This window comes from Silene latifolia, chromosome Y, assembly GCF_048544455.1.
Source record: "Silene latifolia isolate original U9 population chromosome Y, ASM4854445v1, whole genome shotgun sequence".
In the NCBI taxonomy this organism is placed as follows: domain Eukaryota; kingdom Viridiplantae; phylum Streptophyta; class Magnoliopsida; order Caryophyllales; family Caryophyllaceae; genus Silene; species Silene latifolia.
In genome coordinates, this window is record NC_133538.1 from 252,448,507 (window position 1) to 252,454,471 (window position 5,965).

Sequence of the window (5,965 nt, forward strand, 5' to 3'; positions counted from 1 at the left end):
TTGACGACTCTATTTGGTCTTTTTCTCTTTTGGCAAGTATATACTAATATGGGTCATGTGACTCCATTTCATATTGTACGCAGATGTGTAATTTTTTTTTGTTTTTTTTTTCCGATTTTTTTGTTTTTTTTTTTTGTTGTTATATTTTTTGTTTATGTTTTTCAGATTTATTGTTATATATTTTTGTTTTTAAATTAAAAATGTCATTGTTTGTTGTGGGTGTTATATATTTTTTTGTTAAAGTTACACTCATTTTTCAGATTTACAATTGTACTCTATTAAAGTTACACTCGTATTTTATTAAAGTTACACCCATTTTCAGATTTACACTTATACTCTATTAAAGTTATACTCGTATTTTATTAAAGTTACACTCATTTTTCAGATTTACACTTGTTTTCTATTAAAGTTACACTCGTATTTTATTAAAGTTACACTTATTTTTCAGATTTACACTTGTAATTTATTAAAGTTACACTCGTATTTTATTAAAGTTACACTCATTTTTTATATTTAAACTTGTACTCTATTAAAATTACACTCGTTTTTTATTAAAGATAAACTCATTTTTCAGATTTACACTTGTACTCTATTAAAGTTACACTCGTATTTTATTAAAGTTACACTCATTTTTCAGATTTATACTTGCACTCTATTAAAGTTACACTCGTTTTTTTTTCTTTTTTTCCTTTTCAGATCTACTTTTTTTTTTGGTGTGGGTTGGTGATGGAGGACGATGGTGGTGTTTGTTGGTGGTCGGACTAAACTGACACTCATAAAGGACCAAAGTTATACATAAAGGACCAAAGTTGCACTCATAAAGGAGTAAAGTTACACTTGTAAAGCATTAAAGTTACACTCATAAATTAATGAGTTACACTTACACTCATAAAACTCGTGTTAAAATAACATAAATTCAACATATAATAAAATTTATGAGTGTAACTTATAATCAAATTTACACTCGTAAAGTATCAAATTTACACTCGTAAAGCATCAGATTTACACTTATAAAATGTTAAAATTGTATAATTTCAAATTTTTCAGTACAAAATCGACATAAAAAATCAAAGTTACACTCGTAAAATGTTAAAATTGTATAAATTCAATTTTTTTTATTCAAAAGACCAAATTTACACACATAAAACTCATACAACATTAGAGTTACACTCATAAAATATGAAACTCAAAAGTGATTAATTAGGGGCTAGGGAGAGAAAGGCAATTTAATTAGTGTGTAGGAAACTTATTAGTGATAAGTTTTTTTTCTTCAATCTCAACAATCCATTTCAATCCAACCATCCATATATTTTTTCCTTTTCTTTTTGGTAGTCCTTACTCAATTCCCTCTCCATCCATCTCAACCATCCATTTAATCCATCCAATGGCTCTTAAAAGGACTTAGGCACTCAATGGAAAAAGAGGACTCATAAAAACTCCCCTCTCTCTCTCTCTATATATATATATATATTACTCAACATTAATTCTGGATATTTTAAAATTAGTTTTTAACTTACAAAAATGTGTGTTAGGTATAGTTTAAGCTTTTAATAACTAAAAGTAGTTAAAAAAAATAGGTGCTTGGCAAATGAAGAGAGACAGGAAGAATATTGAGAATTTAAACAACTCCTAGCACATATTTTCGTTTACCATAATATCGTAAATATCTTGTATAAAATAAGGTTTTCCTAATGAAAGTGTTTTTCAACTTAAACTTCCACTTAGTGTAGAATTACCAAAGCAGTAATCAAACTTTTGTAGCTGCTTGCTTAAACCAAGTTTGTATATTAATGCCGGACAATCCCAACACAAGACTAGATATATTTAATGATCTTGGTATGACCTTCAGCATGTATGGCCTTATGCTCTTGCGAACCCCCGCAATAAACGTAACATAAAACGGATAAATGCAGTGGAATTTATGAAATTTTTGAAACTTTTTATAGTATAAAGCGCGGGTTCAATAAAACACAACGAAAAGAAAGTTGGCGGAAATAAAATATAGGTCCATACAACCACGATAGTAAAAAATGGGGAAAATATATCCCACGAATGACAAAACGAATGGGTGAGTCTAAGCAATAAAATATGTAAACTACTAGTCCAAGGTACTTGCTAGCTCACACGTCTATAACCCCATAGATTGCATCTTAACAAACCAGTCATTCATGTAAACATGAAAGCCAAAGTCAGTAGGGAGTAACTCAAGGTTCTCCCAGCTACATTTTGTCAATGTAAACAAAATTGAGCACTCAATTAAGCAAGACATAGAAGACAATTGCAAATAACTTGAGTATTAAATAACATGGATCAAACTTGTCAATTAAATAAAACAGTACAAAATAGGCTAATACTAGCATATTATAGGTTCAACTAATCATCTGAGACATTTAAATAAAATGAATAAAAGTGTACGATAATTAGACACGAGCACGCATTCCAAGGAAATATGACATATGCAGCTAACGAAAAATGCAAGACATTTACTACTCTTAGACTAAATTTTCCCAGGTAGGACTACGATAATAATACGGTCCTAGTCTAAACCTGGCAGACTCTCGGAATAAATATTTTCTGATTCGACATACGGCAGAACAACCCGTATCAAATACTCGATGACAGAACGGAAATTGAGTACCCCAATCGCCAGAAGAGAACGGAAGTGGCGGAAAAGAGTAAGATAAAACTCAGTTGCTAGAATAGCGCAAGTAGGGCATAAATATAAGTCAAGCAAAAAGGTATAGCATAATGGTAATTTCCCAAGGACACGACTCACCTCAATTAATCATGTAAAATAAATCATCCGTATTTGAAATACGATCAATAAATGACAATGAATGAATTAAAACACATTTTATAAATAAAATATGACATTTCATACAATTGTGCCGTAATTAAATAATAAATTCCACATCTATGATTCATGTGAGAAAAATATAAGTTAACGGTAAATAATGAATTATGTCATATGAAACACGAGACGGGATTCAAATATATCAAGCATGAACCCAAGCCAAACACGTCTAAGACAAAACAACAACATCACTAGGCCACGGCTAGCCATGACCTAGCCACGACCAGCACTGCCTAGCCACGGCCTGCATTCCAGCGCGTAAAATTCACCTTGAGACCAATTTAACACGGGTTTTTAAGCATGAAAAGGATGAAAATTCTCCCATACAAATGACCCAATTCATACATGGATATACAGTATGATATACACTTAAGACGGAAGCTAACAAATTGGCTAAAATCAACACTAACAATTTGACCAAAATAGTCCATATAACCGTACAAAAACAGTCCCAATACACGCCCAAACAACTTACTTTGAAACCGTTTTAAGACGAGTTTTTGAGCATGGAAAAGATGGAATTTCTCCCATATACAGAAACTAATTTATACATGGTTATACATTTGATATGGAAGATAGCAAATTGGTCCAGTTCAACAATAAAAGCCGACCCAAAACAGTCCATGAACACAACTTAATACACGGTTCAAAGGCCATTGGGAAGCCGTCTTAAGACGAAATTTGATCATGAAAAAGATAACATTCACCTATTTGAACTACCAAATTCATATACCCATTTCACCATGAAGCTAAAGTCACCATCTTTTCTCAAATTTGTCATAGAAATCTTGTAAAAAAACCGTTTCATCCAACACAACATGAAAATTCATAAAGCTAACAATTCATGTCACAAAAGAGTAAAACACCATCAAATAACACACAATATCAACAAAATGTTAAGTCATCCAATCACCGTTACCTTATCTCTTTAATCCAATAAAGAATCGTCCACCCCAAAGCTATCTTTCTTCGGGTTATCCAAGTTCAAACCTAAAGCACACAATAAACGACATAAGCATGGAAATCCAAGCCAAAAAAGGTCACGGCCGAAATGGAAGAGAATAAAAGTCAGATCTTTTTCTTGCATAAAAGGATGGGGGCCAGAATAAGGAGAAAATAGGCACGAAATTCTGTCGATTTGGATAAGAATTGAGCAAGTTATGGCGTTTTTAGTGAAATTGAGGTAGTTGTGAAAATGAAGGTGGTGGAGAAGATGAAGTTTGCTGAAATTTTGGTGAAAAAGGTTGATGGTAGGGTTAGGTGGAGAGAAAAAGATGAGTGATTGGTCCATAGTCATCCTAGGGCCATCTCATGAATTGAGTCATTTTTTTCACTAAAAACTACGTCTCAAGCCCACTACAAACTCAAGACGGAAATTATTATCATTATTATTATTATACGACTAAAATTATATTTTTATAGAAATTAGGTTTCAAAAATATAATAATTTAAATAAAGCGATAAAAATATTTTAAAACTATTTTACGAAAAAAGCGGGTGTTACAATCACCCCTCCTTTTATAAAGTTTCGCCCTCGAAACTTGAAGCAAGGGAGATTACCTTACGAAAACAAACTAGGGTACATGATACGCATGGTAACTTCCGGTTACCACGTCTCTTCTTCCACATTACCACTCTTCCACGACACCTTCACCAAGGGCACAACTTTACTCCTCAACTTCTTATCCTTCTTATCCAAAATGCGAATCAGTCTCTCTTCAAAAGAAAGACTAGACTCAAGTTCGACAATTTCATTTTGCAACACATGACTTGGGTCGCTAATGTACTTCCTAAGTTGAGACACGTGGAAAACATCATGAACTGTACCCAAACTCGGGGGCAAACCCAAATTCTAAGCCACGACACCAATTCTCGGGGATACCTTCAAGAACACTATCACCAACTTCGAACTCCAAGGCTAGACGACGAACATCGGCATAAGACTTTTGGCGATCTTGAGCGGCTTTCAATCTCTCTCGGACGATCGTCACTTGGTCAATCGTCTCGGCTAGCTTGTCGGGTCCTAGATCACGAACATCACTTTCTTGATCCCAATAAATCGGACTACGACACTTCCTTCCATACAAGGCTTCATAAGGGGCCATCTTAATAGAAGCATAATAGCTGTTATTGTAGGAAAATTCCACCAAAGGTAAGCTCTTCTCCCAACTAGCATAAAAGTCAAGGGCACAAGCACGCAACAAATCTTCAAGAGTTTGAACCGTCCTTTTGGTTTGTCCATCGGTTGCGGCATGAAAAGCCGTACTCATCGATAACATACGACCCATAGCATCTTGGAAGGCCTTCCAAAATCTCGAACATAACCTCGAATCACAATCCGACACAATCTCCTTAGGAACACCAGCCATGGTAACGAACGATCTCCTCAACATAGGCACTAGCAAGTCGATCTAAGCCCCAAGTCTCCTTGATAGGAATGAACCTAGCACACTTGGTCAACCTATCCACAATCACCCAAAAGGCATATTTTACACCAACGGTCTTAGGCAAAGCCATAACAAAATCCATGGATATGGACTCCCATTTCCACAAAGGCACATCCAACGGTTGTAGAAAACATACGGGTCTCTTATGCTCAATCTTCACTTGTTGACAAGTGAGATGTAACACCCCCATCTACCAAGGCGCCTTAACAAGACCTTCCCCAACAGATAAGGGTGTTACCATCTTGTTTACTCGAGGAACAGTGAATATTAAATGTCGATAAAGTAAAAATTATGTTTATTTACAAGTTTTCAAGCAAAAATTAAAGATACAACTGGTGACCATTACTAGCTACGTAATACTATCTTTGTCATGACTCGTGGCATATTCGTACCTCGCAAAGCTCCCAGCTAAGATCCATGTATCAACCTGCTAAGACCGACTGCTCACCATAATGGATCACGGCAGACACAACACAAGAAGAAAACACAAACAACACCACACAAGGTCAGTAACTGAAGGAACACACAAACTAGATACAACAAACACATACCCAACACCTCCTCCAATCACCAACACTCTTCTGACTGCCCGAAGGACCAGTCCTGCCAGATTACCAATCGCCGCTTGTGAGGGACCGCAGCCGTACCCACCAAATCCCCGCTC